The following is a 12,761-nucleotide window of genomic DNA, read 5'->3' as shown; positions in this document are numbered from 1 at the left end:
AGAATCCAAACCTTTCCCCATGCTGACCTTGGTAGACAGCCACATGCTTCTGCTGCTGCCCGAGCAGGGGAATGAGAGAAGGCAGCCTCCTCCTGGACCCTGAGGGGTGCCAGGCCCTGGAGTCCTTCCCGCTCTTGCAAGAGAGAGAGGCTGAGGGTGCGGAGGGGTGGGGGAATGCCTGCTGCCGGTCCCAGGACACCCAGCTCTTGTGGCTTCTGAAGCCCCCACCCCGAGGGCACTGCCAAGCACCCCCTCAGCATCCACATCCTGCTTTTCCCGCCCCACCAGCAGAGAGCCGCATGGCCATGCTCCCTGGGGAAATCACACTCCCACATCCTGACCCCATGGAATTAAAAACCTGGCCTGCCATGTTAGCAAGGGTGAGTGGGCAGACCCGAGAGGCTGCCTCAAACGCCTGCATCCCAGCTCCGCCTGCCCCGGGGAAAGCATAATTACAGGGCACAGGAGCAGATGTGGCCTCATTTTGCACAGGCCAATGATGCCAGAACCTGTGAAGCCACGCACTGGGGCCCACCGGACTGTCTTTCCCCTCTGAGACCCGTCTACTCCTCAGCAAGCGCCATGCTAACTTCAGTCTTGTACACTGAGTGGGAAAGGCCTGAGGGGAGTGTCCTCACCTGAGAAACCCTGTGTTCCTCTGAGCCCTGCTCAGCTATCTCCCCAAGAGTTCTTCCACTCTGGACAAAGCCCAGGCCCGCTCAGGAAAAATACAAGCTCCCTCCTGCCCCCAGTGCCACGCAGGAGGAATGCCAGCCCTGTACACCGGAGGTAACAACCAGAGCACCTGGTGCAGCTCAGGGCGTGGAGTCTGAGACAGAAATTTTGTATAAAACTCAAAATGCCAGGCCTTCCCTCCCTGGTGGCACAGAGGGTTAAAGCACAGCACTGCAAGCTGGCCACAGCTGCTCAGTGTGAGTTCAATCCCCGACCCCGGAGGTGACCCCCATGGTGCCGCAGACCTCTCCTGACCCGCCCACTGCTCCCCTCAGCAGTGTACTTCCTTGATCTGCCTGTCCTGCTCCCCATTCTGTCACTGGTGAATCCTCTCACCCCCCCACACACCTCTGGCCTGTACCCCAGTTCTGTCTGCATAAATAAATAAATCTTTGAAAAAAAAAATAACTCAAAATACCCAGGGCCTCTGGAGGTTGGGCCACAGCCTCCCTGCTTGGCACAAGTTAATTGGCATGGGTAGCAGCGGTACCCAAGGTCACCATAGAACCCAAACCTTGCTAACTTGTCAGTCACAACCCCTCTCTCTGTCTCCCCTCTGGGGCATTTTTTCTGGGTGCTGCATTAGATATGGAGACAGCCTCTCAGATAACCATGCTGGGAGGGGCTGGCTGCCCTGCTGGGTAGAAATGGCCTCCACCTATTGCTGCTTCAGGGAGCCATTGTGCAGACAGCTACCATCTGCGTCCACCAACATCACCCCCACCCAGAATGCCCATGTCTGGCACTCCCACGGGGTGGGGACATTGTCAAAGGAGGCCCTAGGGACAGCAGTGACATCCCTGCCCTGTACAGAGAAGCTGGCAATAGGCCACTGTCATAAAGCGAAACACACACAGTGAAGGGAGTTGCAAGGATCAGGAGTATGTAAGAGCTGGCTTACACCCGGTAGTGGGTGCAAGTCAGAGAGAAAGCTACCCTCAGGGAGCTAGGTTCTAGCAAAGTCATAAAGGATGGCCAGGGCTTCACTACAACAGTGACGTGGAGGCGCAACCCACTTCAGCGTGTGGGAGCTGCCAGGGTTTGGTGTTTCTAGAGCAACAGGAGAGGATCCCAAGTCAGAACTGATGAAGGAAGAGCTAGGCCTGAGGCCCTCACACCCTCCCACTGAATTTTGGAACTGTCTGTGGCTGAAGTTTTACCTTAACGAGTTCCCATCATTTTATATTTTAAAACAATCCTAGGGTACCATTGACTCTTTCTTTGGTACTACAGTTTAATACATGTATAAATTCAGGCAACCACTGCCAGATTAAGACTCAGAAGAGTTGTTTCACCTCTAAACTCTCCCTTTCAGTCACATCCCCCCCGTATTTCAAGCCCTTGTCTATCTCTGATCTGTTCTTCATCACTTTGTGTTTGTCTTTCTGCAAGTAGTTGACTGTATCAATAGTTGATAGATAGTAGTTATTAACTGAAAAAGTCAATCCTTCCTATTTTTCTGAGTAGTGTTCCATCTTAGGAATGCTTCCTGTCCACCATTATGGGGTGAGTGGGCACTGGTGAACGGGTCCACCTGCACATATGCTCAGGGGAAACACCTAGGAGTAGCTCTGTTGTCGCCCATTAATGTACATTTAACTGCTGAGCTCTTCCAGACCATTTTATATTTTCCACCTCATCAGTTCTTGAATATGATTTTTTGTTTGTTTGTTTTTGTGGAAAGGAATTAGGGTGCACACCAGGGGTGCAGGGGGTGAGAGGATTCACCAGAGTCAGAGCTGAGAGCAAAACCAGCAGATCTACTGAAATACACTGCTGAGTGGAGCAGCGGGCGGATAAGGCAAGGTCTGCCGCGCCATGTGGGTCACCTTCGGGGCTGGGGACTGAACTCAGGTCGTTGCAGTGATAGTTCTGAGACTTAATTAACCTCTAGGCCACCAGGGAGGCCCTCTTGAGTATGCTTTTATGTCAGTTACATAATAGGTGTGTAGTGGTTTGCACAAGGGTTTTGGGCAAGGCAGTGATGTGATCAAATATGGTAGAAAAAAATCGAAGATAACGAAGACATTGCAAAGAGTGATATAGTGACGTAGATAAGACACACAGAGGCCTGGACAGAGCAGTGGCCACATGGGGGCCTGGACAGAGAGGGAGGAACACTCTGGAAAACGATCAGTAGGACCTGAGGATTGACAAGTCCTTAAGGGGAAAGGGGCCTGGGATGACTCATTCAGACCCCATTGTCCCATGTAGAAACAAAGTCAGAATTCTACCGTGAAGGGTCGGGGTGGGTTGGGGAAGGAGGACGCAGCAGGACCTGGAACGACTTGCCCACCTGCCAGCCCTGTGCAGATGACTACACCAAACAGCCCGACTCATTCACTCGGGACATTGCCCATCCCAATCTTTGGGTGCCTGTCTGCCTGCCTGACTGTGTCGGCAGAATTATAAACCCGCCAACTGCTTTCTGGGGGTGAGTGATCAGTGCTGGTTGGAAACACTAGTGCACACGAGGAATCAGGCAAGAGCGGCTGGAGAAGGAAGCAGAAAGCCTCACCAAACATCCAAATGTTACCTACCTTCTGCCCAAGAGAATATGCGTCTTTTGTCTAAACCAGTGACAAGGTGTCTAAATCAGAGTACGGAGGATCCTTTACTATTGCTCCTAGTTGTTCATGGATCCCTGAGGTAGTGAGTTTTGAAGCCCCAGATAAAATAAACATGGCTTCCAGAAAATAGGTCAAGTAGAGGCACCATTTTGGCATGACGGGGCATCAGTGAGGGCTTGAGCGGACTGGGCACTGAGACTCGGACTTCCCTGCAGAGGGTCCCAGTGTGACCTGGTCAGCTCCATGCCAGGTCCAGGCTCCTGAAGCTTGTGCAAAACTGGCCTCCACCATGGGGAAGAGTTCCTACAGAGTTCTGTCAGCTCCCTTCCTCTCATCTCTGTGCCCTCTACCTTCTCTGAGAGCCCCAAATACGGTACCGAACTGCAGAATTTTCAAAGCATCTTCTTCTCCTGACTTTTATCTAAACTTCACAATAACTCGAGTGTTATTATCCCAGGTCTCCAGTGAACACTCAGAGAGGGTAAATGATTTGGCTAAGGTCATGCATCAGGTCAGGCGTAGACTCGGGATCAAAACTCAGGTCTTCAGAGTCCACGTCTAAAATGACTTCAAGCACACTTCACCCCTACCCTTTGTTGGGGAAGTGGCTTCAAATCCCAAAGCACATTTTCTGGCAGTCCCCCAGATTTCACTTTCGGGGAGCTGCTCCCTCTGCCCTGTCTCCACACGGTTAGAGTGGCCACGTTTGGACGACACAGACACACTGCATTGGTTCCACCCTAGCTGACTGGTTCACTGGAGACACCAGGGCCTGTGGTGAACCAATCGGAGCCCTGCCCTGGGAATTCGCACCTGTGACTGTGAACATAAGAACAGGCTCTCTTTGAGGGCTGTAGCTTGTGACCTCTGACCACATGTTCACTACCTGAAAGGGAGACAGAATCCATAGGAAGAAAGATAGTAGGAGCTTAAGTAAGAGCAAGTCAAAGAGACAGAGATGGCCATCTGAAAGTGAGATGTGCCTGCTTCTTCCCTGGAAATTCACCTTCCTCAGAGAGAGGACTTGTCTCTCCAGCGCCAGGCCCAGGGCCCAGCACCACCTTCACACAGTGGGCTCTCCAGACATAGCTATTGAGCAAACCAGGAAATGAATGAGTTGGCTTGGAAGCCATTAAAATCCATCTGGTCCTACAACTGCATTTTTTTAATTTTATTGAAGCAACACTGGTTTATAACATTATATACATTTCAGGTGTATGATATTGTAGTTCAACATCTGTCCCTGCTACATCACAATCAGCACCAAAAGTCTCATCTCCACCCATCATCATGTAAGTGATCCCCTTTGCCTGACTTCCCACCCCCAGCCCCACCACTACCTCACTGTGCAGTGGGAGAAATCGAGGCACAGTGAGTCTGCAATGACGCAGGACGAGAACACAGCTCTCCTGGGGTTTTGTGCTGCTTCGGGGGACAGGGATAAGCTGCCCACAGTAGTTGCCATCAGAGTGACCAGGTGCCATGCCTGGCACATGCTGACTGCTGTCTGCATGTGTGCTCATGTCAACCCCACGCTTGCCTGGAAGGGCCTCAGGACTCCCATTTTTCAATGAGGAGCTGGTGTCCCTTTGTCCAAAACTTCTACACAAAACCTTCCATTGCCTTTGCCCTGTGCCACTCGGGACCATGCCCCTTCAGGACGACTCATTCCTGGGGCACAGGCACAGACTACGTTGCCATCCGCCAGGTCTGCAAAACCTATCTTCCTCAGGCACCCTCTTCCTCATCATCTGTGACTCCCTCTACAAAGTGAGTCTGTCCCTGGCATAAGCACAGGTGCTGCTGGGTAAAAACAGCTGAGCGTGCTTGATGGTGACTCCTGTAAGAGGTCTTTGCATTTAACTCAGGACTCGGGATAAGACCAGAGACGCGGCTGGTCTGGGAAGCATCTGAGATGGGAGCCCAGCACTGGGACAAGCCAGTGGGGATGACGCCTTAAGCTAGGGGTCACTTGTAGCCACTATGTCAATTAGTCGCCATGGGTGACTATTAGTCCCACTTCTACAGACAGGCAGCCCTGGTGACCAACACATGAGAGAGGCTGATATGGAGGAAAAGCAATGAAACTTAGGCCAAGATCCAGAGGTCAAGGCCCAGCTCTCCCCACTCCACCACTTCCGCGCCCTCAACCCCACCCCATGCTTTGAGGCTAGACTAGATATTTGACTTCTGGGGAACTCATCTAGCTTAAAAAGGGGTACGCAGGGTCGTCCCTGGTGGCACAACAGGTTAAGGTGTTGCACTGCAAGCTGGCCGCAACCACTTCAGTGTGAGTTTGACCCCTGACCCCAGAGGTGACCCACAGGAGAGGCTGGCAGACCTCTCCTGACCCGCCCACTGCTCCCCTCAGCAGTGTACTTCATCGATCTGCCTGTTCTGTTCTTGCTCCCCACTCTGTCTTTGGTGAATCCTCCTGCTGCCCCTGCACCTCTGGCCTGTACCCCAGTTCTGTATGCATAAGTAAATAAATATTTTTTAAAAAAGGTGGGGGTATGCAGATAATAGTAAAAATAATGAAACAGGAGTGTTATTCAGCAAAATTCACATAATAAAGAAGTGAAGTCCATGGCAAATAACTTGTGTGGGCTCTTTGTACACATATTTACAAGAATTTATTGTGAGATCTTACTCTGACTGACACCTGTGCTGAGTGTAGAAACCACTGTGTCTTTTCTGATTTTGAGTTTGAAAAGACAGAGACCAAAGCTTCCCATACTCCCGTACGAGTGCTGCTGGACTCCAGGAATTAAAGACCATCCGGCAAAGGTTAATTGGTTAAATTTATTAGCCAGGAGAAGAGGAATTTCCACTTGGCAATTAAGTTTGCAAATATTGTACATTGCATTTCTCCAAATTGATGTGTTCTTTTTCTTGTAATAATCAATTAGTGGGTGTTTCGTTGCTTAATTAGCTCTGCATGTAAATTAATCTCTGCATATTGAAATTGCAAACCCACACTTGTAATGTTGGCTTGTTTCTAAGATAAATCAAATTACTGCAGCTCCAGCAAAGGTTCCTGATTTTCGAGAGTCACCAAAAGCCAGCAGGTTCTTTCTGCTGCCTGAGCGTGGGGGCTTAGGGAGGATTTGGAGTATAATAGCCAGGCTAATTATATTTACCCACAGAGAGGACTCCATGTCAGTTCTCATTTCTACTCTTAGGCAAAGCTGCCTATTCAATGATTAAATTCTCTGAGCCATTTAGGTCTCTTGCCTGGGTCCTGATATTACTGAGGAATAAAAGATATATTCCCCTCCACAGGCAGAGGTGAGAGCTGGCAGGTGAAACCCATTTCCTGTTTCATTAAGGATGGGCTGTGTTGGCCCTCCCTGGTGGTGCAGCGGGTTAAAGCACAGCACTAAGAAGCTAAAGCCACTTCCGCATGAGTTCAGTTCCCACCTGCCCCAGAGGTGACCACATGGTGTGGCAGACCTCTCCTGACCCGCCCGCTGCTCCCCTCAGCAGTGTACTTCGTTGATCTGCCTGTTCTGTTCCCCACTCTGTCTCTGGTGAAGCCTCTCACCACCCCTGAGCCTCTGGCCTGTACCCCCGTTCTGTATGCACAAATAAATAAATCTTTTTTTAAAAAAAAGGATGGGGTGTGAAAGGAAAGGTAAATGCCTGACCAATTCTGGGTTTTCATCCCACGGAAGTTCTGCCTCCTCCAGGAAGCCTCCTCTGACTACACTTAACCACAGTGACCTCTGCCTTTTCCCAAATTTCCTCCACCTAAGGAGCCCTAACCCCAGCTCTGCTACAAACTCTTGTGAGCTCATGGCACAGATTTTGGAATCAAACATTCCTGGGTTCAAATCCTGACTCTGCTACACGACTATGGACAAATACTCTCCTCTCTGGTAACATGAAAGACATCCTATTTCTCACCTCCTCGCACAACTCAGATGAGGCACGAATGGGAACAGGGATGGAAAAACTTCAGTAAATTGTAAAGCACCTTGTAAATGGACCAGAGGTTTGGTGATTTTGTTTCATGTTATTTCTTACATCTTGCAAAATCGGGGGATGAGTTATTTCTTCCCTCTTGATCCCCCATGAGGTCCCGCCTGGAACTGGTTGGAAGCAAATGCTCAGTTAGGCTTGGAGACAAGAGCGCCTGGCCTTGGTCTGTCTTCCGTGCATTCTGCTGCCTGCTCTGTGAACTTGCATTTGGTTTGGGTCTCCATCAAGGCATTTTGAGAAATTTAAGAGAAATAAAATCCTATCTCTGGAGAGCCCAGATTCTAGGGGCTTCCTATAACCAGATACCCCCTCCCCACTCCTGGTCATTATCTTGTAAATATGGCCAACATTGACAAGGAACGGAGACCTGCGCTTCCCCACAGCTCAGGGCTCAGCCAGGGGAACTTGCACTTTGGGGAAGAACAGTCTTAGTTATTGAGAAGTCAGTGGTTGAACTCCACCTCTGCAGGGAATTTCCTGTGACGTCAGGACCTTGGCATGTAGAGGAAAGAGCTAGAGATTCAGTTGGAGTCAGAGGTCAGGGTCAAGACCCGATTTTGTCCTTAAGGAATAGGGAGAATAGGAGCCTCCTGTGGCCGCTGCCCACTCCCTCGGGGGGTGGGGGTAGGGGGTGGGGGGGACACCCAAGTTTCCTGTAAGCATAATAACCACACCTGCCCCACCCCCTGCAGCCTGGCAAGACTTACATGAACAGCAAAAGAGTAAAACACTGGGGGGTTAGCAGCTCTTCAGTTGTGCAAAACATTGCCCCAAAATTTAGAGACTTAATTAAATTTGTTTTCTTAGATTACTGTTCATTTTTTAAGAGTATTTGATTTCTCCCCTCAAGTGTTCCCTCCCTATAGTTCTCCCACCACCACATCACTCGTGATCCATCACCACAATCCCTTGTGCTCTTCCCGCCACTGCTTTGATCCCTCATCTTTTCCCTCCCCTGCTGTATGCCCCAAACGTATGGTCAGCTTGAAGCTTTTGTCTTTTTCTTGACCCTTTGTCCAGCTCCCCTATACAACCCCCCCATAAGTGAGGCCATCTGATAGTTTTCTTTTTCCTTCTGGCTTATTTCACTGAGCAAAAATCCTTCCAGCTCCACCCATGTTGCTGCAAATACCATGCGTTTCTCTTTTTGATTGCTGAATAGTATTCCATCCTGTACGTACACCACATCTTCTTGATCCAGTCATCTACTGTGGGGTATTTGGGTTGTTTCCATATCATAGATATTGTGAATCATGCTGCAATAAACCTAAGTATGCAGGTTTCCTTTTAAATTAGTGACAAACTTGGAGACTTAAAACAGACATTCATTATCTCACAACTTCTGTACCTGCCTCTTCCCACAAATGGTGAGTCTGGAGCACAGCAGGAGGCATGTCAGGTAAACGGCTGGAGGAAGCCATGTGGTAACAAGAATAGGCTTCACCCCAAGCCAGGCCCCCTTTTTGCTTGTGTGACCTTAGTCTGGTGACTGCACTGCTCTCTGCCTCAGTTTCCCCCGCTGTGTGGCAGGCATAATAATGCTCACGTTTCAATAAAGACAGTGAAGATAAAGGGGCCTAACCTCGTTATCCAGATGCCACTTTCCAGACACAAATCTTGAAATATTCCACCCCCATCCCTGAGTGCCTCTGCGTGTGCTTCCCTCAGCCTGAATGGGGTCTTCCAGCTTGGGCACAATGGGTCCCCTCCTTCAGTCCTCAGGGCTCCAATCCTCACTGAAATGCAACATCCTCAGCACAATCTCCCCAGACCACCCCACGTCAGCAGAGCATCCTCTAGGGGGGCGGCCTTGCCTCTACAGGCTTTGCACTTTAGCTTCCTGCTGCACCCATGTAGCAGCTGATTTCTATCAGAGATGGCACTTAGGGAACGACAATGGTGGCAGAGAAGAAAGAAGTTGCAGTATTTTTGTAGTCTCGGAAGTGGCATCCCGGGACCCCCTAACCGCACTCTCTAAACGGGTTCTGCATCTACCACATAAAGACAAAACAGACTCTTAGTGCAAAAAACCTTCAATAGAAAAGACCTTTAATAGAATTACTGTGCAAAAGAGAGAAGAAAGAGAATACAGTTAAAACAGTTTTCCACAAAACACCCCCAGTTACCCAGCCCCTCGGGGGTAAATGCCCAGCCTAATGGGGTTGGCCCAAAGCCCACCACACGTCAAAGGCCCTCCTGGCGGGGACCGCAGGAAAGAGGCAGAAGCGGCCAGGCAAGCAAGTCTGGAAGAAACAAGCAGAGTCAAGCTACAGCTCCACCCTGGGACCTGGGACCTGGGGCTGGGACCTGGGACGTCCTCTCTCTGTGGGGATGACACTGTTACTGAAGGGGGGGGTTGGGTGGCAGTTGAGAAGCAGCTTAGTAGAGTAACTTTTGTAACGCTTTTCCAAGTCTCTATTTGCCATTTTTAACCTCTTTTTTTTTAAAAGATTTATTTTTATTTATTTGTGCATATAAGAACTGGGGTCTAGGCCAGAAATGCAGGACATGAGAGGATTCACCAGAGACAGAGTGGGGAGCAGAACAGGTGAACTGGCTGAAATACACTGCTGAGGGGAGCAGTGGGTGAGACAGGAGAGGTCTGCTGTGCTACGTGGGTCAGCTCCCTGGCTGGGGATCGAACTCTAGCTGCAGTGGTTGCTGCTGGCTTCATAGTGCTGTGCTTTAACCCTTGCACCACCAGGGAAGGCCCTTCTACAAGATTATAAGCTCCACGAGGACAGGAATCACATGTCCAGCACCAGGCTACCAGGGGCTTTGTAAACAGTGAAAAAGTTAACCAAAAGCCAGCTCTGTGTTCTGGGCCAGTGGGGTACGGGGCTGGGGCGCTGCTCCCAGGTGTGAGTTAGACAGGAAACAGACAGGCACAGCAGGTGACATCTTTGCTGCTCTGCTTAATAAACCTCCCAAGGGACCAGGGCTCTTGCCTTGCAAAGTGACTGAGTGATTCCCCAATTCCTGCAGAAGGATCTGATTTGCCTCCTGGGGCCTTGTCATCATTTCCGACCCTGAACCATGCTGTGGGCTGGAGGGGCTGCCAGGGGAGGCACAGACAGACAGTGGAAGGAGAAAAGTTGTACAGGGCACAATAACCCTCTAACAGGTTTTGACGAGCCAGCCGGCCAGGGGCCTGAGAACTGACTGCCGGCTGCCCGCTGCCCTGTTTGATGAATCGCTTGCCAAAGATCCTGGCCAGCGGGAGCTTTGACCTTGGAGAGGGAGAGCGATCTGTCTTCATGGAAACATACTGTCATAAGCACATGTCTCAATTTTGCTTGTGAGGGCACTGAGGCTGCGCAGGATGAGAACCTTGGACATGGCTAAGGAGGAAAAATGTGTGGTCCATCCAGGGGCACAGAAGCAGCTAAAATTAACCCAGAGTGACCCTGGTGAGTGTGGACAGGAATCAGCTTCTCCCTGGCAGCAGCGAGTCCTCAGCCTTGGCCAGTGCACTGTCGCTCCTTCCTCCGGGAGCTGCGGGCCCTCTTCTCACATCTTTCAAGACCAGCCCTTCTATTTATCAGCGAGGGCATTTATCAGCGAGGGCAAGCAGGGAGGGAACCTTTGGGGGCCGTGCAGTTGGCATCTGGGGCCCTCCCAGCAAAAGCCACCACTGGCCCCCACCAACCTGAAGGTGAAGCAGGCGACACCCTAGGACACAGGGTGATAAATCTGGCGTCTGCACAGTGGCCTCTCTGAGGACCTGCGGAGCCGTTTCCCTCTGTCTGTGCTGACAGCTCTGGGGGAGATTTATCTGCCAGGATCTGGGGCTGATGCAGGAGCAGCCAACTCATGAATCTGGAGGAAAGGCATTGACTGAAGCCCGGAGAGCGCTTATTAAAGAAGAGAAAGGACAGGAAGAAGAGCTCACAGCTCCTGCCGAGCCTCTGTTTTGAGTGACACAGGATAGGGTATTATGGGATGGTGGGCCAGGCTATTTTGAGATGAATTGGACAAATAGATAATGTTCGTGGGGAGAAAATAAAAGCCAGAGGTGCTCTGAGAAACGATCATGAACAACTGATAAAGAGCCATTTGCCAGGGAGGGAGCAAGTGGGGGCTCCCGAGGGACGGGCCGAGGGACACAGCTCAAAGGGGAGCAAAGGGCTTTGCTGTTAGGAGGAGGTGGCGTGCCCCCCATGACCTTTGGGGGCAGTGATGGGGAGGAGGCAGGGTGCCAGGCTCATGAAGGGGGCAGTTCCCGTCAGTCTGGAGTGGGCAAGTGAGCCGGCCTGGGGGCACAGGGAAGACTAGAGGACCTCCAGGGAGGCTCCTCCAGCAGAGCAGGGGTTCGGCTCCCGTTTGTCATAGCTATTGTCTTTTCTCGTCTTCTGTATATCGTTTGATTGTTTGCCTGAGTCATTTTTAGGGCACTAAATTTTGGAGAGGCGAGCCTGGTCCTGAGTTTTTAAAAGGCTGATGATCCTCACGTATTTATGGCCACGTTATTTTCACGTTTCATGGGTGGGGGTGAGCGCTGTAACCCACATGGCCAGTCTCAATGTGGGGTCCACTCAGACCCCAGCCAGCTCACAACAAGCAGAGGAAGAGGGATCCCAGGACTAGACAGGATTTGGTGGTGCACAAAGGAGAATTGAGAACATCCCCACACTCAACATGAGGGAGTCACAAACACTTGGCAAGTGCCCCCCAGTCGCTGAGAGTTACCAGGTGCCACCAGCAGCGTCAGTGGAGTCAAATGCCTCAGACCACGTGTCCACTACGCCACGCTCACCCTTGCTTAGACTTCACTCCCATGGTGGTTAACTTTTGTGTCGACTTGACCGGGCAGGGGCACCTAGATATTTGGCTGGACGCTAGGCTGTGTCTGTGAGCACCTCCGGGCAAGAGAACTTGGGCTGCAGCCTGGATAAAGCAGACGACCTTCCCGGGCAGCTGCGCCCCACCCAGTCTGCTGAGGGCTTCTTGGACCGAACAGGTGGGAAGGGAGAATTCCCTGTCAGCTGGGACATCTGTCTTTTGCATTTGGACTTGGACTCATGCCATTGGTTCCCCTCAGTTTCACATCTTCAGGCTTGAACCACACCTCCAGCTTTCCTTGCCTCCAGTTTATCATTCTTCCAGCTTACTACACCCTCAGCTTACTACACCTCCAGCTTACTACACCCTCAGCTTACTACACCTCCAGCTTACTACAGCCTCAGCTTACTACACCTCAAGCTTACTATTCCTCCAGCTTACTACACCTCAAGCTTACTACACTCTCAGCTTACTACACCTCAAACTTACTATTCCTCCAGCTTACTACAACCCCAATTTACTACACCTCCAGTTTACTACACCTGCAGCTTGCTACACCCCCAGCTTACTATACCCTCAGTTTACTACACTTACAGATTACAGAAGCCCCAACTTGCTACACCTCCAGATGACAGATCACGGGACTTGCCATCTCTATAGCTGCCTGAGTCAGTTCCTTGAAAATTCTCTCCA

This window comes from Condylura cristata, unplaced genomic scaffold, assembly GCF_000260355.1.
Source record: "Condylura cristata isolate star-nosed mole 26May11 unplaced genomic scaffold, ConCri1.0 scaffold00028, whole genome shotgun sequence".
Taxonomy (NCBI): Eukaryota; Metazoa; Chordata; class Mammalia; order Eulipotyphla; family Talpidae; genus Condylura; species Condylura cristata.
Note: the sequence above shows the minus strand (reverse complement) of the source record.